General features: G+C 43.3%; 1 protein-coding gene across 4 annotated transcripts in view; it reads right to left on the bottom strand.

Moving 5' to 3' along the window:
* SLC25A22 (solute carrier family 25 member 22) overlaps positions 1-24,934 on the bottom strand; it is a gene marked incomplete at its 5' end in the record, with an annotated part of 70,519 nt that overhangs the window by 38,280 nt on the left and 7,305 nt on the right. Inside the window, one exon of one of the 4 annotated variants that reach the window (XM_083428265.1) lies at positions 3,807-3,928. The exons of 2 other annotated variants lie outside the window; for them this stretch is intronic. Of the gene's footprint in view, positions 1-103; positions 246-3,806; positions 3,929-24,934 lie in introns of those variants that run through there. One more of the 4 variants, XM_083428268.1, reaches the window with a different exon arrangement.

Consider the following 24,934-nt stretch of genomic DNA (forward strand, 5'->3'; position numbering starts at 1 on the left):
AAGACTTATCTTAACCAGGTGCCGAGAAAAGAATCAAAGGCAGTACTTCAAGCAAAGAGGAGCCTCAAAAATTATGTCATGGAGATCTTGGCTGAAAATCTACCTCTTTGAAGGAAAGGACCAAAGGATAATCTACTCCAGCATTCTGTTCCCACAGCAGCTTGTGGTAGCCCACCAGCAGGACATGAGTGCAATAGCACAACAACAATGCTAATTGATGGGTGCCTGTGTGCTTTCTTCTCTCTGCTGTTGAACAGATGCCACTCTGCTAAGTAAAGAACTGTGCACAGCTCCAAAGTTCACACATGGTTGCATCAGTAGAAACTGAGCCAAGGACAGAAATCATTAGCTATTTTGTACTTGTTCCTTGGGGACTAACACATCAACAATTTTAGGAATAAAAAACTTACTATAGGAGGCAGGCAAATCCACTTCTTGAACTATCCTATATACAATAAATATTATGAGTGTGGACCGTGCTGCTCTAAGACTTTTCTGACGTTATCAGTAAGATTTCCTTGGCAAGCCAACAAAACAAATACTGTTCAGGACAGAAACGCCCGACCTATCACAACAAAGGACACTGCTTAAGGTTTGCTATCTTTTATTAAACTGCTAGTTGTCTGAAGGCACTCCAAGGTTTCGAAACCAAATTCTTTTAATCTGTTCTGTTTAACATTACACTTACAAACATGTCTGATATTACACACGCACTGTCTTTCATCCACCCTACAAGGTAAACTGTTTCATTGAAAGGGAGATGGCATAGGAGAGTCCAGCTGACAGCAGCTTAATGTTAACACTTTCCATAGTAAAAGAAAAAGAAAAAAGTTGCCCAATTAAGAAATATTAATTATACAATAGGACATAATTTTCACCTGCAAGTGGTGAACAATTCAGTGCAAGTGCTGAAGAAACTGCTATATTATTCATTTAACTAATGATCAATTTATGTATATCCTATTTTTCATTAGTTTAAAAAGAGTAGCAAGTTGTTTGAAACAGTTTCCAATGTTGTTTTCATTGTTGCAACCCACCCAGGGACAAACTTTTGACTAGAGTTTAGATGCTAAAGTTGATCAGAATCCACATGGGCAGTCAAACCTACTCCAAGTATGTTGTTTTAGGTTTTCAAATTATTATTATTATTATTATTATTATTATTATTATTATTATTATTCCTCACTCAATTTACCGCTCCTTCCTCTATGGTTTCCTTTTTGTCTATTGCTTGCAAGCCCCGTGGGGTAAGAGGCCTGACAAACCTGTTCTTTGTAAAACACAATGTACACAAATTAATTATACCAGCTTTTTGGAGGGGGGGGGTATGAGAAAGATCTTGTGATTTAAATGTGTGGGCAACATCTGTTGAATAGATCACTGGATGTCTTATCTTTCACGTGCTATTCTCTTACTGTAGGATCAGAGAAAGCCAAACAGCCATGTTTTCTACATTATTTCCAGTTACCTATCTCCCTCCACTCGCACCCCCAGCAGGGTTCTGGCTGATACTAAACATATGGGAAATTGTATCAGAGGACTTGTAGATTATTCCAAGATTCACTTCCCTATTTCTAGGGATAGGTAAGACTCAAGCATTAAAAAAAACCAACAACCGATGCTGATTAACTTCAACAGAATTGTCCCCTCCCCACCCCCCAAAAAAGTCAGTTTCCAACCCTACCAATTTTCAAATCCTATTAACTGATTTTAGGATTGTGTTCTTAAAAATGCACCAGCCTGTATACATTCAGTAAACATTCAGTTGCTTAGCCTATCACTGCAGCTCTGTGACAGAACAAGTCCCGCCTGCTGAACTGCTCCCTGCAACACTGGGCTTGTCCACACTTACCTTTAGTCCAGGGGTCAGCAAGGTTTATCTTGCCTGGGCCGGATCAGTCCCGCAGAGATTCCTCTGTGGGCTGGATCGTGCGCACCTGCAATTTTCAGAGTCTGCGCACACATGACTTTTGGCGCCGCAGAAACGAGTCCCCGCGCTGCTCAGTGCCAGTTTAGTGCAGTGGGCAAACGGGTGGCTTGGGGGCTGGTCAAACAACCTCCGCAGGCTGCTTCCGGTCCATGGGCCTTAGGTTGCTGACCCCTGCTTTAGCCCCACACTTTCCAGGCACAGCTCCATGCTTTAAATCTCCGTATCTGAGCTCTCTCTCTCTCTCTCTCTCTCTCTCATTTCTGTTCCAGAGCTTTTCCCATGAAAACTCACTCTTTAAAGCTGAAACACAACAAACCGCAATTTGAATTTTCCATGGATTGCTTTTTGCTCTGATTCAGCAGTAAGGAGTAGGCTTCCATGGGGAAACCTCTGGAGCAAAAGAAAGAAAGAAAGAAAGAGCACTCAGACACAGAGTTTTAAAGCACAGACCATGCCTGGAAAGCATGGAGGAAAGGTTAAGTGTGGATAAGCACACAGCTGAGACACAATAGTCCTCTCTGAGCCAGTAAGCTCCCTACCTGAGTTTTAAGTACAAACCCTTCATTTCTGAGAGGCTTGTAATATCCCAGCAAAGGCCTCTCCATCCATGATCAGAGCTATATTTACCTAGAAGTGTTCTATTTATGGGCCATGACCCCACTAAATTCTCCAATCATTGTTGAAGCTCCAGCAGTACAAAATCCCCCACCCCCAGCAAATACATTCTTGCATCACAACAAATGGATGCCTTTGCATTTTGTGCCACTCCAACATTGCAGTGGTAAAAATCTCTTGTAAATATAAAGCCTACAAGTTCCATGATCACTGCAGATGGTGACAGCAGTCACGAAATTAAAAGACGCCTGCTTCTTGGGAGAAAAGTATTGACAAACCTAGACAGCATCTTAAAAAGCAGAGACATCACCTTGCTGACAAAGGTCCGTTTAATTAAAGCTTTGGTTTTCCCAGTAGTGATGTATGGAAGTGAGAGCTGGACCATAAAGAAGGCTGATCGCCGAAGAATTGATGCTTTTGAATTATGGTGCTGGAGGAGACTCTTGAGAGTCCCATGGACTGCAAGAAGATCAAACCTATCCATTCTTAAGGAAATCAGCCCTGAGTGCTCACTGGAAGGACAGATCCTGAAGTTGAGGCTCCAATACTTTGGCCACCTCATGAGGAGAGAAGACTCCCTGGAAAAGACCCTGATGTTGGGAAAGATGGAGGGCACAAGGAGAAGGGGATGACTGAGGATGAGATGGTTGGACAGTGTTCTTGAAGCCACAAACATGAGTTTGACCAAACTGCGGGAGGCAGTGGAAGACAGGAGTGCCTGGCGTGCTCTGGTCCATGGGGTCACGAAGAGTCGGACACGACTAAACAACAACAACAATAAGAAGTTCAAACTCCTTTCCATTAATTCCAACAGCCATTCAGGTGAATTACGCTTTAACCACTAAAGAACACACAGGTGGTCATTCTGTTCAGTAAACACAACTGCAGATATCTTCTGGGGCACAGTACAGATTTGGCCTTGTTTCAGTGCCTTCTCTTGAGCCAGGGAGACACCACCATACCTGCATACAGCTGCCGCAACAATATCCTAGCAGGATCCCTTCATGCCCTTAGCTGTTCCCTAATGGCTGTCCAAAAGGAAATACAGTTCAGTAACTCAAGAATCCCTCGAAGATACAAACATGAATCTGACCAAACTGCGAGTGGCAGTGGAAGACAGGAGTGCCTGGCGTGCTCTGGTCCATGGGGTCACGAAGAGTCGGACACGACTGAATGACTAAACAACAACAACTCAAGAATCCACAGCTTCAATCACACACTCACATTCTTGCCTGCACTCTCTTTCTCACCCTTTTCCTACCTCTCAGTTTTACGTGTACCAAAATTGAATTTCTCTTTCTTCAAACACTCCAGAGTCCCCATATCAGGGCAAATGCACCAGGCACCTTATTGCCATGCTGAAAAGGCAGCAATTAACTTTTGCCCCCACTTTATTACCGAAAGGAAGTACTTTATCAAAAGAAGCACAGTCCACTTTGTTACACAATGCATTTGGAAATGCTCTGTGCCCTAATAGTGAGGCTCAAAAGAAAAAGAAACCAACAAAAGCAACATAACAACTCATCGTCCAAGGTCTCCCCTCTGCATTCTGGCCCTAACCGCCATGTTGGTAACTTACAGATCTACAATGAAGCTGCAGAACCCCAGCCACAGATCCCATCTCTCTGCTGGAGTGTACACACCACCCTTGGCTGTTCTATCAAGAGACTCCAGAACAGGATGTCCAGCATGATCTGATGGACAGCTTACTTTGAAGTAAAATTCACTCTCTCAGCCAACTGAGGAATTAGCTTCTCTTGGCATCAGAGGCTGAATGCAACCCCTTGCTGTGCTGTTCTTGGGCAGACATTTCATACAAAATCATGCCAAATGGAGGAAAGTAGTCTTCCCACATCTAGAACGCAACTGCCACCTAGGGAATTTATATTTACTTAGCTACCACCACCACGGATCATGAAATGCAGCAACAAATATACACAGAGAGGCAGACACCAATAGGAAACAGATCTAAATCCAAGTCAAGCCTCTCTACTGCCACCCCTCATGCAGACAGTTATTGAAGGGGAAAGGAACCAAATAGAACCAAATGTTCAGATGGAACAGTGCTGCACCTCAAGCACCAAGAAGCAGAGTCTGGATTGCAGCTATCAATATGAAAAGTTAGTTACTAATCCACTGCCTGTGCCAGACCAGTCTATGATATATAAATCAGGGAAAGAAAAAGTGCACAGCCTCCACCCCCACTGCCCCCTTCAAGTACAGAAACACAATCTGGAAATGAACAGGGAAAAAGACAAGCCCAAGAAGCAACATACACTGCAAAAAGATCGTGACCAGCAATATGCAATGACTTGCATGGAACATTCTTAATTGGAAGCCTAATTCTTCTGTGATAAATGTGCCAGGTCAAGGCAGCTTCAGTGCTGTGCCCAGGATTTACAAAGGTGAGATGGGAGTGTTTTGCCAGAACCTACAAAAGATCTATCCAGGTCTCAGTAGATGCTGAGTTTGCCCCACTTCCACTATGGTCAAGCAGATACATTGAGATTCTGGGTCACATCTCTCTCTCTCTAGAGCATTGTATAAATGTTTTTTCTTTTTTCTTTTTTTGCAATGTTGAACAGCAGACACTGGCCTGCATTTTGTCTTCCCACTTCCCCCAGCAGGTGAGGCATCATTTTGAGATCACGTGACATCAGCTGCCTGGTGCGGAGTGAGAGCCTCTTTGAACTTGTGCTGTCAGAACCAATCAGCTGGTTGATGCTAGGAGTGCATCTTTCAAGTAGCTGCTTCAAAAGGAGCACAGTGCCTGGAATGGGAGACACCAGTCCAAAAGATCACTAGGGATGCTGAGTTACAGCTCTCCAACCCTGTATGGTGTTGAAACATTCTGACAAAAGTAAAGAACACCTTACCTAAAGATCCAGCAGTGTCTTCCTAGTTCAGAGCTGCCAATCAATCAAATGGCCTGGGAGTCTTATCTCCAGTATGGTCCATCGCATGCCTTCACTGACCACACAAATTACTGAATCACCTTCAGGGCAAGGAGGCAGTGGAGCAAATGACCTTAGAAGGGCCAAAGTGACTGACTCAGCATTAGCCTCTTCCACAATTCCCTTTAAATAGCAGCGCAGGTGTCAAGGAGTGTGAAGATGAATGCACTGGAGCACAAAGGTGTAAAGTTAGCAGTTTGCTTGTACTTGCAGTTAAAGAAAGAATTTTGGGCTGGGGAAGGAGAACTGTGACTCAGGTGAAGGCAAGATGCAGGAGGGCAGCACAGCGTGATTAGATGTGAGATGTAATTTTAAAAGTTCTCCCTGGACACCTGCTTGGTGGGTGGCCCACCAACTCATCTGAATCTTGCACCCCTGCCGTACACCTTTATAAACCAAATGAACAGGCTAACTATGTGCTCATAATTGTGCATAGTTTGGCAATGACAGAGAAGAGAAATGGCACAGAAAGTCAGATCCAGGGTTCTATGCAGAATATTAAAGCTGTCAAACTTCTCCTCTCAACAGACAATACCTTAACATTTCCCATAATTTTTGTTAGGATTGCAATAACAAGAAACAATTTGGGGGTTTTGCAGGCAAATGCACACACAATCGCCTAAACATTTGTGCAGTGCATTGGATCAATGAAGCCCTGGACACAGGCAGGAAGGGTTCATGAAGAATGAATGTTTTCAGGCCCTCCAATATATGGGAGAGGGGGAGAAGATAAGGTATTGGGCTTTAGGCCAATTGACAGAAGCAGTTGTCATTATATGGTGAGTGCAATGTAATGCTGGCCACCACAGATCAAACACCAAGGGCAGAACTTCCATATTTATGTAAAATCACGTCAAACATGATACTCGTCAAAGGAGTCTGTTCATCTACTCAGAAATGAGTCTTCAAGTTTTAAGTAACCAAGAGTGAGTTATCAAGAGAATTGCATGTACATGTGATTCAAATTATTCATTAGAACTCCACAAAGACTGCACTTCTCAATGGAAGAGATATAAAATGCCATTACGTGGAAGCTTCACCCAACAGCCTCAGAGTTCATCTAATCCAACACCATGTGGATGCAGGAAATCCACTGCTATTGCACCCCTGACACAGGTTTTTAATAACAAAAATTCCTTCCAGTAGCACCTTAGAGACCAACTAAGTTTGTTCTTGGTATGAGCTTTCGTGTGCTTGTTATCTGAAGAAGTGTGCATGCACACAAAAGCTCAAACCAAGAACAAACTTAGTTGGTCTCTAAGGTGCTACTGGAAGGAATTTTTTTATTTTGTTTCGACTATGGCAGACCAACACGGCTACCTACCTGTAACAGGTTTTTAAGCGGAGGCTAGAAGAATCCACCACCATGCAAGGCAGTCTGCCCACTTTCAAACAGCTCATATGTTCAGGAAGTTCTTCCTAATGCAGAGGTGAGCCTGTGGTCTTCACAATGGTGTTGAGACTATAACTTCCATCATCCCAGACCACTGGCCATGCTGATTGGGATGGGCAGAAGTTGTGAGTCCAAAAACATCTGGAGGGCCACAGCTTCCCCACCCGCAATCTATGAACTATAATGTGTTCAGGGTTCCCCTCATCCTGGGCATGCTGTCTATAGAGCGTGGAATTCAACCAATTGTCAAGTGGGGAATGTGCATGGGGAACTGGGTCTACTCATGCCATGAAACTTTCCCCCTCCACCTCCCACCATGTGCCCCCTAACCCTGTTCTGGGTTTCCCTCTCCCAACCCTTCAGAGCAGATTTAGGGTGGGGGGGGGGAGGGAGGAAAGTCCCACTGTGTGAGTAGACCCCATTCCACACATGCAATTAAGTTGAACCCTGTCCATAGGACTTTTTACCCTCATTGGAACCATGAATGGAAAATGAAACAATACTCTCAAAAATCCTAGTCCTGCTGCTGTTTGTTCTTTGTATAAGCCTTACCAAATCTCCTCAAAACAACTAACCATATGAATCTGTTTCTCAGACTGCCTAGCAACCAGTATCTTCATTGGCTGCATGCCTTCTCTTGCACACGTGGGGGTTTCTAAAATATTTTGTTTGCAGTCCTGTTAAACAACAGAGCAGAACAAGTCTCATAAAACGAATGGCTCTCTGCTCAGACATTTTTCAGTTCCAAATCACCAGTCGGTCTACCCAACTATCATCAAAAGGTTTCCTTTTGGGCACTACAACAAATAAAATATTTAAGGTGACTGCGTTCCTTAAATCTTGTCTTTTAAAGAAATCAGGGCTCTGCTGGTGTTTCAAGAGACGAGAAAAACAATTAACCACATTCAGAAAATACTGAAAACCCTGGCAATTTGGGGAAATAAAGGACTGCAGAAAGCAAACTGGTGTACCTAATCTTTACTGTAGCCTTGATGTGTTTAAATTATGCTGCAGTTTAAATTATTGTACAGTGGTACCTCGGGTTAAGAACTTAATTCATTCTGGAGGTCCATTCTTAATCTGAAACTGTTCTTAACCTGAGGTTTCACTTTAGCTAATGGGGCCTCCTGCTGCCGCTGCGCTGCCATTGCACGATTTCTGTTCTCATCCTGAAGCAAAGTTCTTAACCCGAGGTACTATTTCTGGGATAGCGGAGTCTATAACCTGAAGCGTCTGTAACCCGAGGTACCACTGTAATCCACCCTGGGACCTCAGATGAAGGGTGGATTGTTGTTATTAAATAGTGCAAGGGGACAAAGCTAAGAGACAGAGACTCTAAACAACAGGTTTGTTCTGGATATCCATCAGCATGACCATGACAAGACCAGGCTACATTCCGTAGTCAGGAACAATCAGTTTGCATTTACCCAATTCATTTTTAGAATTAATTTGGAGGAGTGAGGCAGGGTAGTGCCTAGAACAGCCTTGACAAACCTGAACCTTCCAAACATTTTGGACTACAATTCCCATCAGCCCCAGCCAGCATGCAGAGAGAGTTGTAGTCCAAAACATCTAGGGCACCAGAATAGTGAATGTGGCTCTAATTAGCCAACACCAGCAAATGCAGACATTTGCGGCAGCCCTAGTCAGGAGGAGGAAGATATGGGAGCCTAGCAACAGGTGAGTCTGGCCTATATTCCTGTCTGCCTCTCCAGTGCTGCACAGGAGCCTATTCCCTGACGTGGCAGATTAAGAGACTAAACTACACTCCGAGGTAGTTAGGGGGTTGTGACATTTCAGATTTGGGGAGGTGGATTTAGGAAGGCACAATTCAATGCACAGCAAGGTTCAAAGGCCCACTTTTGGATGTTTTCAACAAGCTTTTCCCAGGTCTCTGCTTGGAGGTTCATTCCATGTTGTTTTTAAACCTATACCTCTGTAGCTCTTGTGCTGTTTAAAAATTATTTTAGCTGTTTTTAAGGACACGTCAGCAAATTGCAATGGGACATATGTGTGGAGGGTGACTCACAAAATAATAAGAAGAAACATTTTTAAAGCATTGTATTTCATGTGCTTTTAGGAATTACTTGTAGTCTGAAATACAGAGGGATAGGCAGTTTGCCCCTCTAGATGGCATGTATCTAGTATTAATTTAAAGTCTTGTAATTTGGGCCTTCAGTAATGACACAGCCCCTTCCTCCTTTTTTTTTTTTTTTTTTTTGCCACCTTCATTCTAAGGAGAAGGCAGGCTGGCAAATGAAGGGCCTACAGGCTTTAAATGGCTGAGTAACGCAGGATCTCAGGCGGGGGAAAGGCTTCAGGTGGCCATGAAGGGTTAGAAAGCATCCAAAAGAATGCCTTTGAACCTTGATGAGAATCAAATCTCCTCTTTCCCTGGAACCTGAAATGGCACCCCAGTGTGTAGCCCCCTGTTGACAGGCACAGCTGCCTACTCCTTTGTATGAAGCACACGTCAAGATATGAAGGCTGACATAGAAAACGAATGAACACATCCTAATCCCATTTTTAAAAAGAAATATCAAAATATTTTGATATCTTCCTGCTGTCACGAACCTTTGAACGTGTAAAAATAGGCACACCGGATCTATAACAATGAAAGAGCTCTCTGGCACCCTGGTTTTCCCCCTTTTATTTTTAGTCTCAGTATGCAGGGTCTTTTTTAATCTTGACATTTGCTTATATAATTTGATTATTAACCTTAAACTTAGACAGTATTTCTTAAGTAGGAGAGGGGATTGAAATGTAATGGTTTGCATGTTGCCAACACACACACAAAAACACAGCGCTACCATTTTTTTCTTGCAAATAACCTTCTAAACTTTGCCACCTCTTAGCATGTTTCAACCTCCTTCACCTTGGGAACCATATATCCATATGAAATTATTATTAGTAGTAGTAGTAGCAGCAGCAACAGTAGTAGTAGTAGTAATAAAGTATATACAGGTAAAACACCTTAGGAGCTAAAGATCATACTGCTGTTGACCATAGGTCATGGATAGTCCCCCATACAGAATGATGCAACTTCTGTGCAAACAGTGGCTGGTTTCGCTTCTTTCTCCCCCACATACTAGCAACAACTAATTCAATATATCTCTAGCTCTTATTACTTGTTAAAGCTGTAACATGGCCTCTGTTTGCTCCATGTTGTCTATCTGGGATGACACATTATTTTTAGTTCAATTTGCATAGGTTTACACAACTAAAAGAAAATGGACACCTTCTGTTTTGGTCCTCTAAGGACACAACGCAAGGACAATGGGAGGTCGTTTTTATTTAAAAACAACAACAACCCACTAATATACAAAGATGACTTCTGCTGCTCGCTCTTGGTTAATGTTTGTAAGAGGAATCTGTAACCACGAGGGCAGAGTGCTCAGACAGGTGAAAAACTCAGCACAAAACATGTAGTTTGCACTGCAAAACCCTGTCATGGTATTGGGGCAAAGGTACAGCTTTAACATGAAATAAATGCCAGCAATCTATTTAATTCATTGTTGCCGATACCTGGAAAGGCGGGGGGTGGGGAGCATCCACTGAAGCTGCTCCCAGTTACATCAGGGAGTGTGTCGCTGGTCTTCTCCAGAGCAAATGAGACAGGGAGGGCACCATGGAGTGAAGTGGCCAGAAGACTTAAATTACTAGTAATAGGTAGAATTTTGCTTCCCCTTCCACAAATCCCTCCGTGTTCAAAGGAGCAGATGGAAGAGCTGCCAGAATTCAGGCAACGAATGGGAAACACACACAAGAGCCCATTTTCGAGGCAGGCAGTCTCCAAGCAACAGGTAGCAGCTGTGCAGCAATAGCTTCTCTGCTCAGAGACCCACGGGTGTTGCCATGTGCACACAGAGCTTCCTTGTGGGTAGCAGGAGCTCTCTAAGTACATCAGAATGCACACAGAGAGTAGATGAAATCAGGCCAGACGTTCATACTGTAGACAGAGGAACAACTTGGTAAATAATATTCACTCTCATGGGTGAAAGGAAATATATCATGTATACTACTTCCTGAACCATTCTTTGTGCCTGCTAGGGAAAAGCAGACATTCAGCTTGGCATATCCTTCAAGCTGCAGAGACTGTAAACTGAAGCACCCACACAAACATTAACATAGTGCAGCTTTTGCTGGATTGCAACCATTTCTGACAGCAGATGGGGGAGCCCACGATCAAATGCTTTCTTGTATTTTTAAAATTATTATTATTATTCCTGCCTGCGCAAAACTAGCATGACAGGACAAAGTTTGCCAGACCAGCCATCTTTCTAACAAACTACTAGTTTAGTATGGGCAAGAATTTTTTAAATTTTTTTGTACGAGCAAAGAACATTCAAACATGCAGTCTCAAACAGCAGAGCCCAGCAAAAGCTACATTGTTAAAAAAATGTTCTAAGTAACTGCAGCTCTAGCTGGATGAAAGAGGCTGAGTTTAAAAGCTATGTCAGTCTGCAAATTTCTGACTCTCACAGCACTCTTCCAACTGAGCAGCATTGGAAAATAGTCAGTTTTCTCAGCAAGAGCATAAAGCTGGTTACAAATATAAATAATTTTTCTCTGTTTGAAAGAGGAGGGGAGGGAGGGAGAGCTAATCACACTATGTTTTTCACTTTCAATACGCAATAAAGGACACTGTATGGAAGGATCAATGGGATGTCTCAAGAACTCCATCAGTTGCATTGGCCGTTTGACTATAGCCTTCAACTTGATTCAGTCCCTAAATGAAGTTGCTGGCCATTGAACCTGGGAGCTTCTGCATGCAACACAGATATTCTACCAGCCTTTTCCTTTTAAACAGTGCCGGTCTTGCCTTTCAGCCTGCATGGCCAGCTATAGAAGAGGCAGCTATGGGGATGGATGTGCTTGTGTTGCTTGGATTACAAGCTGCACCTCTAGTACACAGTTATTAAAAGTTGTAGGAGCCACATCCTCTCATTTCCTGCAACCCCCCACCACCACCACCACCATTCAGCAAAGGAAAGCGGCCTACTTTAGGTAGTACCACAAAAGAGGGAGGATAGAGGGAGGGGGCACCTGAATGGTGCAACAATAACTCTCTCTCTCTTTTAAGTACTGTATTGCTCCTAACAGGAGGGGTTACATTTGGACTTCAGGCAGCAAAATGTCTTGGGCCAGCACTGCTTTGAAAAGCATTGTGTTCATCATCAAGGACCAAGGCAAAGCACTTGGACAGAAACATGTATATTGGGTTGTTTTTTTAATAGACAAAGCGCAGCCTTTTCTGGGCAATGGGGGCCTTGAGAGCAGAGACAGCACAGCCGGTGTTTAATACATTCAAACAGCATTGAAAGATCATTAAAAGAAACCTCAAGAAGCCTTGAAGAGTTTGGGAAGGGGGGAAGGAAGAGGATCAACATGTTCCAGTTCATCACTTTGTGGGAATATGGTGCAGCCATGGCAGCATCCCATAGGCATGAAAGGTCCCATTCATTCCCCATTAGTAACAAAATACAGTTCCTGCCCAAAACTGGCTGCTTCATCTGAAAGAAAGAGAGAGTGCTTCAGGAGCACTGCCTAGGAGAAAAATCCTTCTTTCTGGCAGGGAGCCCTGGATTGCCTCACCAGCAAACAGTTTCCAGCAGCCTTAGGAGATAACTGTTTCTTGGGGACTGCATGTGCTCATCTGAGTCTCCCCTGGGGCGGGGGGTGCTTCGGAAACGAAGCACAAGTTTAAACAAAGCAGAATGTTGCCTCTAGTCTTAGTTTGCATCATGTAAATGTGTATTTGGGAATGCAGAGGAGAGAGAAGGAGAAAAGTTGCAGCACCTCTAAGGTGAAATCCCAGCTGCCAGGAGAAAGCTGTCACCAAGACAGTAGGAGATGCTTGCTGAAAACAAAAGGGATTGAAGGATATCCTCAAAAGTCCCTGTATCAGCTCCTGCTAAGCTTTGGGTTTTTGCCAGTATGGAAATCGTAGGTTTAGCATCTGGAAGGCTAACTGACTCATGTGTCTGTCATTGGGCCCAACTATACTGACAGGGGTGTCCAAATTTTTTTCAAAGAGGGCCAGATTTGATGAAGTGAAGGGCCGTGAGGGCCGACCAAAGAGCCAACCAAAGTTGTTGACCTTTATTGTGGTTGTTGAGCTTTTTTAAAGGATTGAAGTTCTTGGGGGGGGGGTTGGGATTTTACCCCAGGAAATAAACTGCCACAGGGGCCTGATTAAACTGACCAGCAGACCAGATTAGACCCCCGAAACGGACTTTGGACATGCCTGGTAGACAGTAAAGCTGGTCCGGTAGCACAGAGCTTCTCTCATTTTCAGGACTTTTGTTTCATTTTCTTCTTCATCGCCCGCCCTCCCCTGTCTCTTGAGGTGTTTTGTTGCCTCTTGTATTGTTATTTGGACAGGTATGCAGCAATTCCACTAAAAGCCCAGAGGGGAGAAAAGGCCAGTATCAGCTATTACTAAAGCCAGCACTTACCTATACAGTTTTCAATGACTCATATCCCTTTTAATCAGGCAGCAAGCAGGCAAGAAACCACCAAAAGCATCATCATCATCATCTCTCTCTCTACCGTGAGTCAGTTAATTTCAAGAAGACGCAAGGAAATGCATTACGATGGGCCAAGTGCCAGGTACTACACACTTATGTCCTTTGGGGGACATGTTGCTAGACTACAACTCCCATGACTGTTGGCTGTGGGGTCCGCGGCTGATGGGCAGTTGAGAGTCTCAATAACACCTGGATGGTCATGGGTTTCCCACTCCTAGCACCACCTTTGGAAGCAAACTAAATGTATATATATTAAATATTCTCCACCAACCCATTAGCTCTTCATTTAGAGCGAGAGAATAACTTGATGGCCTCCAATGTTACACAAAGCAAGCTGTAGCCAGCATGTTTTGCGGCAGGCACCCAATGCTCATTTTTGGGTGCTGCCATCCAAGGCAGGACATAAATGCTTGAAATAAATCAAACCTTAAGCGACACAGTCCAAATAGAAGCCTCTTTCTCTCATGCTCTTGAACTACTGCTGCTGCTGCTTCCTAACACACCCTCCTGGCAATAAGAATGGCACAGCGTGCCAAAAGCCACTTGCCAGAGCCAAGAAAGGATCTTTCACTGCTTTTTGGCATGGCGGGTAGAAACCTAGAAATGCCCTATTCATATCTGCACAGCTACCTTTTCTTTCCTTATAGAAGGTAGGGTTATGGGAACAAGTAATTTGCAATTTATCTGATAGGGGCAAATACCAATTAATCAGTAGCTGCCATTTTTTGACAGATACACAGAGCTGAAGATTTCTTTCTTTGGGGGAAGAGTTAAGCCTTTTTGTTTTCCCAGTCTTGATCCACGCTCGGCAGCTAGTCGCTAGAAACACACCTCTAATGCAGCAAATAAAGGCTATAGGGAAAAAGAGTGCAACAGCCTAACTCCAAATTAGGCAGCAAATTTGCAAACACTGCACATGCTTCACCTGGGGCCTTATCTCTATCTCTCTATTCTGAGAATACCACGGGCATACCAAATGCCAGCAGCTCCTGCCAGAGATGTTTTGGACTATCAAGAAACTAAGAAACCGCAATAATTAGCAGCAGAGGTAATAACTACTATGATACAAGCAAGATTGCTTCCAGGATCAATGTTCCATAGGTGAACACTAGGTGATATGTTTTTATAGGACTAGAGTTTAATTGCTAATAGTGAAAGCGCAGGAAGATTTCCTTCCCTCTGTGAACATAGCAAGTTGCTCCTGTGTTTATGCAAGCAAAAGGAGGAAGACAGAGCATCACTGTTAGTCCTCTTCATAGATGGAATGGGAGCGTCAAGAGAACTCGGGTTTAGCAGCCACCACTTATGGGATATACAGGCCTGAAAATAAGCAACCTTTCCATTCTGCCCAGTGGTGAAGTTCTATGAAACAGAAATGCTTGCACGTTCCTACACCACCATCTCCCCCATTCAGTACCTCTTTTCTCCCCTCAGAGCAGCTTGGCAACTGTGGAGTGTATCAACGGGCTTTTTAAAAAGAATCGGTACACACTTCAGTCTTTTAGCATTTTATGCTCTTAAGAGTGAGAACTGATGCAAGACACGTACAAGCATACTTAACCCACAGGCATATCAACAAGTACATCACAAAAAAGAACAAACAAGGTTAGGCCACCTATCACAGTCTCTGCTTGTTGGAGTCTTCTTTTTCCTGTCACATGAGCAAAACTAAACAAATGTTAAGGGCAGAAGCTCAGCTTTGTTATTGCATTTCCACCAGCTAGGTCCCTGATCTACTCTCACTGAAGGCTTACATCAGAGCATGCAGTGCAGACTAGCTTTACTTATTTAGAATCCCACAGAAACCACACACACACACACACACACACACACACACACACACACACTATTAGGCATGTAGTCTCAGAAATGTAACTCAAATTACCTCCCCACCCCCTACCCCCCAAAAAAAACTTCAAGGAAGGGAAAGTGTTGTTTTACAATCTCTAGGCCAGAAATCTTTCTACAGAAGAAGAATGATGCCTTTGGTTGTTTGTGAACTTGACCCTTTGCCAAAAACTTGCAGGATGTCATGAGATCTGTGTTCATCCTTTCCCTTTGGTAATAAGATAATATTTTCCAAGGTAATATCTTGAAACGATAAACCACTTAGGAGAGCTTCCCTACCCTTTTTCCTTGAAAGCAACAACCCAGAGAAACTGAGATTCTTTACATACCGGTAGTACTTTTACTGTTTGTGGGCATGGATATGTATGTGCAACTCTACCTGAAACATTGTAGAAAGATACCCCACTGGCATATTAAAAAAATAATCCCAGCTGCAGCATAGCAACCCATTGTAATTGCACCACTGACAGGTAAGGCACTTTACGTAGTGACACAAGCAGTGAGGCATGTTCCTGGCCCAAAGAACTTGCAGCTGCAGTTTAGATCATGTGAAAGACAACAGAGGGGTGGGGAAAGGGAAAGGAACAAGGGATGCAACTATACATTTGTGCTTTATTGCATTTTACTGCAGCAAGCCTCAATGTCAGTTGCATGAGAGCAGCTTTTATAGTGGGAACATACTGATAGTATTATAGTAGAGAAAATAACTGTCAGTAAGGCCTTGTGGTAAAGAGCCACATTCATGATCCCAACAGTAACTGTGACAAATCGTGAGAGGAAGTTTTTCCCAACTGGCACAGCGCATTTTTGAAAAGTGTTCCCCAGAAGAGAATCCTGATAGGCTACCATCAGTTCCATCAGGCTGTAAGGTAAAGGTAAAGGTACCCCTGCCCATATGGGCCAGTCGTGTCCGACTCTAGGGTTGCGCGCTCATCTTGCTCTAGAGGCCGTGAGCTGGCGCCGTCCGAAGACACTTCCGGGTCACGTGGCCAGCGTGACAAAGCTGCAGCTGGCGAGCCAGCACCAACGCAGCACACGGAAATGCCGTTTACCTTCCCGCTAGTAAGCGGTCCCTATTTATCTACTTGCACTTAAGGGTGCTTTCGAACTGCTAGGTGGGCAGGAGCTGGGACCGAACGACGGGAGCTCACCCCGCTGCGTGGATTCGAACCGCCGACCATACGATCGGCAAGTCCTAGGCACTGAGGTTTTACCCACAGCCTGATAAGCTACCATCAGTTCCATCAGGCTGTACCTCCTGACAAACACAACTCTAGTCAACTGGGGATGTGGGTGGCTGGGGGCAGTTTCCTAGCCTGACAAGGGCTCCTTCAACCCAACTGGGGGGGGGGACCCTTAGATTTACTTTCTCACAACCTAGAGCAAGGGTTCCTAACCTGAAGGCCACATCTGGCTCCCCAATAGATTTCATCTGTTCCAGCCATTTTTGTTTTTTAAAAAAGCCTTATCATTTGACTATTCCTCTGGGTTCTCCCTCTGGGATAACATACCAAAAGGTTGTTTGGGCTCTACAATTTCTTCTACTTAAAAAACAAAAACAAAATGTATTTTTTAAGTGATGCAAAAAGGTTTGTGCCTCTCTCCAGCATCCCCTCAAAGTTATCCTTTAAACAAAATAAACCGGTGCACCCACTTTTCCTCCTCTCCACTGGCACTCAGAACATTCTTAAAACAGCTTCCAAGGTTTCTTTCTGCCTGTGCAACCTTGAGTCAGCAACTCAAGTAATAGGGATTGATCTACTTCAGTGTGTGGGCCAGTTGCCCCGTCATTTGTTAATGGGGTTACTTAAGACGGTTACTAGACATGCACACAAGTTCTTTGTGCTTAAGTGATCTAATAATGCACCTACTAATTACATTAATTCAAACGTGCTGTGAAGTAAAGGCGCAGGGCCAGTTCAGACAGAGCAAATGACATAAAGAAGGACAAAAGGGAATGAGGAAATGAGCTACAATGGGAGAAATATTCTAAAGAATCTTACAGCACGGGACACTGATGGCAGTGTATTCTGCAACTGCTGAATATGTTGGAATTTAACTCTCACTGTGGGGAAAGAGTAACCATGATGGATGAGGGGCTGCTGGGATTTCTATTGCAGTTCCAGCTGTATCATTATCCTCTTGTGTGCTAGCAGAAAGGTACCAACAGGCTTGCTTTATCTAATGCAGCTGGGAAAAGAGGTCTCATGTATATAGGGAGTGGGGTTTGAGAATATTGACGATTCCATCCCCGATAGGTAAAAATGGAAGCAAAGCTTTTGAGCTTTCCCCTTCAGAAAAGTGACCATGGACTCATATTATAGATAATATTTACTTTTACTAGAAATGAGCAGAAGCAGTAGTTTGCAGCACCAGAGCATATATGGGGGAAGAAGAAGAAGAAGAAGAGTTTGTATTTGATATCCCACCTTTCACTCCCTTTAAGGAGTCTCAAAGCGGCTAACATTCTCCTTTCCCTTCCTCCCCCACAACAAACACTCTGTGAGGTGAGTGGGGCTGAGAGACTTCAAAGAAGTGTGACTGGCCCAAGGTCACCCAGCAGCTGCATGTGGAGGAGCGGAGACGTGAACCCGGTTCCCCAGATTATGAGACTACTGCTCTGGCATATGAGCCCACTATTACGCTCCACTGCACAACAGCACTACACAAGATGAGGCGGTAGACTTCCAATTTTTCTCCCAAAGCCTGGGGTGTCTAATGCTCTTGCTCCAGGCCCGCTCCCTAAATTGGGAAATATCATCTGTCCTGTCAAAGCAGGTTTGGGTCCCCCATGTGTGTCTGACAAACACTTTTTGACATATTGGTTACATTGTCTGGCACAACATATACTATCTTCAAACCTCCCTTTCCCCTTCATACTCTCTTTACTTTTTCTAGGATGAGGCTTCCTTGTGCTGTGCTGCCACTTCTACCAACTTGTGGAAGTAAAGCAGGGAGGAAGTCCACAAAATTATTATTTTTTATTCTCTGCTTCTTTAAAACTTCCTGCTTCTATGATCCTCGCCACCAAAAGGCTCAAACTTGCATTAAGCAACAACAGACTGCAGACAATGGATATTTAGAAGTGCTGGGTTAAAATCCTATTATTAAAAACAAAACAAAAAAAAACCCACCCTTGGTATTATCTGTTAATGGGACCCAGAATGGAATGGATGGACAAGGAGTGAAAATCAGCATGCCAAGTATGCTAAACATACATGAAGAAGCAACATGTATTGAAAAACAGAATGTGCACGGCATTTAAAAGCACCAAAAATGAACTTATGAAAATAGCAAACAAATATTTAAGCAAAATAATATACAATTTGATTACTATTTAATATAAGATTTCTTTTACACTAATTAGCCCAGATCTTATTGCTAGCAGGATCCCACAACAGAGGTGAGATGGGGGTCAAAGTGGGAGAGAGAGGGTTGTTGTTGTTGTTGTTGTTTGGCAGTGATGCCCCTGTTATAGAATAGCCTCCCTAATGAGGGCTGATGGTGCCAAAACATTTCTATCCCTCAGACATCTCATGAAGAACACATTCCAATAATTTAAAATCGTGTTGCCACTTTTAGCGTCTTATCTGCTATTTTTGTTCTGGTCTTGTCATTATATGTCTATTTTTGTAGCAAACTCTCCTAAAATAGAGTGAGGTGAAGGGCAGCATACAAATATATTAAAATCTTGCTTTCCCAAGAGTCTTTGGCTGACCCCATTTCAAAATGGAATCAGCCACGTATAGTCTCAAACAGTGAGCCAGGAAAAGCAGAGTGTTCACACCATGGCTAATTTGGTTTAAATGAATGCTACAAAGAAGACCTTGTCTTTCTTAACAGTCTTTCTGCTGGTTTTAAAAGATGATCCAAACAGGATGGGCAGAAACTGCTTTTTAGCCATCAGAGTTCCAAGTCTAATGCAAATACAGCAGACATTGTGACCTGGCAAACATAGCTGGCACCTGAACACATTCAAATAGAACACATCCACACATTACACTGAACCCAGGGACAAGTTATATTCACACCTGTAGACATTTTTCTCGGAAAGAGTTTACACTGGTTGATTTGTTCAGCTCAATTGTTGAGTACGCACATTCTACATTCATTGAACATTACAAAAACTGTATGAGTATACAGCTCAACTATTGTGTACACGTATTGTACACTTGTTCAACCCCTACAGTCCAAACAGGATCCATGGAAGTGGTTAGGGGCTTCAGAAGTGGACTGGTTTGCTTACCAAACTTAAAGTCTGACCAAACATTAAGTTGGGAGGTTTAAGTTAGGGGGTTATTCCTCAGCTCAACCCCAAATTTTGCATTCCTCTTGATTTCATGCCTTCAGCTATTCTACCTTCATACCACCACCAACCTGATTTCAGAGGTGTCCAAATTCTGGTTCAGTCGAACTCACAGTTAACAACTATGAATTAGGAAATAAATCCCCTTTTCAAAATATTGGCATGAAAGCTAAGTTCTCCAGAGATCACTATAACCCCTGATCCCAACAGTATTGGGATTATGACTTGGTTATGTTATCTTTCACGTAGTCAGGATATACAAATTCCATCACAAGGTCACGCAAGTGCATTATCTGCTATTGATCTCACAGTGGCCACAGGACTTGGGGGGGGGGGGGGGAGAGAAGCTATAGCTTAGCGGTAGAGCAGCTGCTTTGCATGCAGATGGTTCTAAGAAGGTCCCAGCATATCCAGGAAAGGCATTGCCAACATAATTGGCATGGATATGGAATAATGAAAGACACATGAGACTCTTGAGTGCAGATCATTTAAAGTGGTATCTCCAGAAAACCAAGCCACATACTGACGCATTATGCGCTGTTAGAATCAGAAGAAGCATAATATGGAGGGAATGTTGTTCTAAATATAAACGGTTTTGAGGAAAGCAGCTGACATGGTACTGAAGAATGAATTAGTGCCGAAATAAAATGCTTCTACCCAAAGCAACTATTGATTACACAAGATTTCATTTGATAGCACAGGCTTCCAGACCAGTTAGAAAATGGTAGGGCAAAAAACCCTAGTTTACACAGTTGTAAACTGGAGTGTAATGGTCAAAGGGTACCTCTAGGTTCTCACTATTTTCAGGTGGAGCTTAGTCACACCCTGGCAAATTTGGGCTGTGCAATTAACACTCTTGCAAAACAAGCCCAATTCCCCAAAAGATTGGACTTTTTGCAGTAAGAAAAGTTGTGGAGAAATGCTCTGCAGCATCATCTAATCTCCTCACAAACATATCAGGCTAAATGCTCATTAAGCAGGCCATCAGAAAGTGGCCAGAACTGATACTGCAAGGAAACCATTGGATAGGAAACCAATGTGCCCAGCCAGATCTACTGACTTCATCAGGAGACAGTGGTTCTCCACCTGCCCGCCCCCAGACACTTTGGTCTCCAAGTAAGCACAGTGTGCATCTCAGAAGTCCCTCCAGTAAGTGTAGAATTGAACCAATAAAACAGGGCAACCAACATGATGATTATCATGTTGCAGGCTTTGACTGCAACTCCCATCAGCCCCAGCTAGAATGGCCAATGGCCAGGGATGTTGGGAGTTGTAGTCCACAGTATCTGGACGTGACATTGGCAATCCCTGCAATAGGGGGATTGGGCAAATTACATGCCAAAAAAAACATGGAAATGAAAAGTGAAACTGCTCATACACTTTGGGGCCAGCATGGCAGTTTAACTCTGTGCTGCAAAATGAAGCAGTAAAGGTCCAATGACAGATCAAAGTGAGACAGGAAAGAAAGGATATGACTAAAGGTTTCTCACTCCCAGGTCTTTATTCTTAGGCCCACTCACTAGAGAGCTCTAGGAATAATTTATAGTTTCTCCAAGGCCATCTCTCTTGTCAAGCACACAGAGCTCAGGAGAAACAGCTTCATTCTACAGCCCTTTCAGCTGACAGAGCAGACCACCTCTACATTCCCACTGAGTTGCCACACTGGGCATCCCATGGAAACTCCCCCCACCAACGCTTCCCTCCCCACTTCTTCTGAACCCAAACGTCATCTCAATCAGAGACTTTACCCCTCCGTCCCCTTTTGTAATATAAGGGACTTCACCCAACCAAGGCTTTTTTTCAGCCTGAACCCACCAGAACCCAGTTCCAGCACCTCTCAGGTGGGCGCCATTGCTTTTCTAAGAGAACAAGGGAGGCATTTGCGGTGAGTTTCAGCACTTCTTTTTCTAGAAAAGTAGCACCGCGCCCAATGGTTCAGCTGTATGCCTATTTCAGGTAAACAGCTATGCTTGCAAGTGCGTGCGTGCGTGCGTGCGTGCGTGCCTGCATGCTGTGCCACCCCATCTGCTCCAGACCATGGATTATCATGATCAGCCTGCAAAGAGCAGCTCAAGGCTGCATGTACACAGAAGCACAATAATCACACAGATCTCCTCAGCCATTATCCAACTGCAGAGAAACCTCATCACATACTTCACGTTGCAGAACACCCTCTATCGGGCTCTGGAATACCAGGCATACACAAATATATATATATATATGCACATGAGTCACATGCAAGCACATTGACAACAGTGGCTGTCCTTTCCTTCCAAAGCAAAATCCAGGCCATCTGTTGATCAATTTGTGAATACAGTTCCCTCTCCTGAGAGAAAGCTGGGAGGGATCATTTCGTTTCTTTGACTACAAGACATTTAAAAAGCATTCTCTGCTCACCACTAAAATATCAAAGTCTCAATTACGTTTGCAAAACAGTACTGATGCTCAGAGCCCCCAGGTTCCGAGAGCTTGATAGAAACTGTGTTGGTGCGCAGGTGGAGTAAAGCAGAGCCAATTGCAAACCAACAGGCCATAAAACTGTTTGCAAGCACAATCTACATGAATAAAGGGTTTCAGTGAATGGAGACACAGATTTATACAAGCACCACTTTTCAAACTGATTTGGAGTGCTCCCATAAAAACTAATTGCCACAGTTGGTGAATCAAACAGGCTTAACAAGGAATCCTGTTAAAAGGACCCGTGAACTGGGAGGCTGGTCTTCTTCCCAGTGGATTGCATTGGCAGAGAAAGGGAGGCCACTAAAAACAGAAGTAGTAGTAGTAAAACATCATTTTGAAATAAAGTGCAAACTGACAACGACAGTGCTGTGAATCAATCGGTGGCACAATTTTGGATACATGCAGAAATGTAAACAACAATCAGTGAGACATAGAATTTGCCCCAAGGCAAGCATTTCTGAATCATTATCTGATATACTGGTAACAAGAGCATCTCTCTAGTGGGCCCTGAAACACATGGACTGCTGGTTAGGACATAACATTACTGACTTAATAAACCATGGTTTATTAAGTAGGGAATGAAGAATGGGCCTTCTTCACATCCTTCTGTGACCTGGAACCAGGATCAGACAATGGCTTCCTGTCCTACTTAGCCAACTGACATTTAAAAATGAAAAAGAAATCCTGTTTTGGACATAATGGAAACTGTGCTTTAAATAGGAGCTGTGGTTTAAAGAAGCCAGGGCCAAAGCACTGAAGGCAGTGCACAGTGTAAATGACCCATGCTAATTCCTGGTTTAATAAATTATTATTTATTAAGCTGGAAATATTGCATCTGAACCAATTCAAACATGTTGTTCATTTATATGGTTCTTCTCTGAACGACAACTCATTTGCATGGATAAATTCAGACATCGTGCCAAACCAGGATTAAGGAAGTTTGGTGCAGTGCCTAAACTAATGGACCATTGTTTATAAACAGCCAGCAAAAACTAACTAGAATCTAAAACAAGGTTATGAAGTTTGCTTGCAAATCATGGTTTGTGTCAAGTGTTTAAATTGACATACCATAGTTATGGCCATAGCTCCTTCTTAAGAGAAGCTACACCATGGAGACAAGGGTGAACTTATTAAAGCAGAATTCTGAGAGGACAGAAAACAGAAGATGACAAGAAGATGACCTATAAGCCATGGTTTGCCTCTTGTACATTTGGAATTTCTAACCATGGCTTGGGTTGTGAACTATGGCTAGGCATAATGTCTGAGCCAAGGCGTTAGAGATTGAGAGGTGGGAAAATGTAGGTGGTTATATAACCTGTGACAAGAAAGAATGGTTTCATAGGTAAATCTGGCTCTGGCCTCAATTCTCTGCTACTAAATTCACATACTATTTAATGGGAATGTGTTTTGTCTTCTCAACTTTAGAGATGACAACAGAAGTGAGAATTATAACAGTTCCAGAAAGTATACAGAGAGATCCTTCAGGATCTCTACCAGAGAAGAACTGGTGCACAGACATATTAAGGAACTGTTTGTTTACTGCAGTAGAAACTTGTGAGTGCAGAGAGATACTTTTCAGTTGAATACCATGACGTCAAGAATCAAGGAAATGACAGGCAAAGAGAGAGAGAGAATGAAAAACACTAGGAAGTTTGGGACAAACATAAATGGGATATAGGACTGCTCTGCCTAAAAAGTAATATCCGAAGGAGATAGTGGGTGCTTCCCCCTTTTTCTTCTTTTCCTTTAAAGCCAAATGATATATGGAGAATTGAAGCAAATAATTCGTGATAAACACACCACAGCTAGATTCACAGATGCAGGATGCACAGAATCCTGCTAGACAAAAACTTGGGATGAATCATCATCACACAGCCATATGGAGCTGTTTCTGGAGAGGCAGAAGCACCCACCAAAAACAGAATGATTAAAGAGGATGTCATGACTCAGTATGAAATGTCATTGCTCTAATCTGAGATATTAAAATGAATCAAAATGCAAAATGTAAAAGCCCTCCGGCCTTTAACTCAATCCAAGATGCTTGTGCATATACCAGCCTTCACCAAGCTGGTGCCCTCCAGCTGTTTTGGGCTACAACTCCTATCAGTCTCATTCAACACAGCTGTGCTAGCTGGGGCTGATGGGAGTTTTAGTCCAAAACAGCTGGGGGGCATCTGTTTGGTGAAGGGTGGAATATGTGGTAGCAGCCTCTGGATCAGCAAATTCTGCCTAAAATCGGGTAACTACCTCTGAGTCAATGTCTGCACTCTGCTTGATGAAAGTAGAACCATGGAACTCATTGCCACAAGGAAAATGATGGATGGCAAATGATGGCAAAGAATAGATAAGACATCAGTAGAATTGATGTCAGTAATTGTCAATCAATTATGCCAGTAACTGTCACCATTTTGTGTCTGACTCTCCCCCTGTCCCAACCTTTTATGACTGGTTGGCCTCAGCTGTCTCAAGTGGGCCGTGGGGATGGAAAGTTTGAGAAGCCCTGATCTACAAGCCACAGATTCCCCAACCCTGAACAGCTCCAACAGATCTTTCCAGCAAGCTGAAAACTGAAGTGATGTACATAAATTTGTGAGCTTGGTTATAAACAGTACAGATACATTTACTCATTACAGTCTAGCACGTTTCTTCTGTAGTAATGCTGAAATGTTATACAAGTAATTGAAAGGGGGCAAAAGATCATCTCTTGCTTCCATGTCTGCAAAAGGGAACAGAATCTTTGGTGTACCAACTTGAAAAGAGATGGAAGTTCATGCAATATTATCAGAAACAGGGTATCAGCTATAGCCTATTTTGGTAGATCCACTGAAATTAATGGGCAAGGCAAACTTAAAGGTCCATTAATTTTTATGAGAGTACTTGGAAAAGAATCTAGTTGGA

The sequence above is a fragment of the Podarcis tiliguerta genome (genome assembly GCF_965153285.1).
Source record: "Podarcis tiliguerta genome assembly, chromosome: 1".
NCBI lineage: Eukaryota > Metazoa > Chordata > Lepidosauria > Squamata > Lacertidae > Podarcis > Podarcis tiliguerta.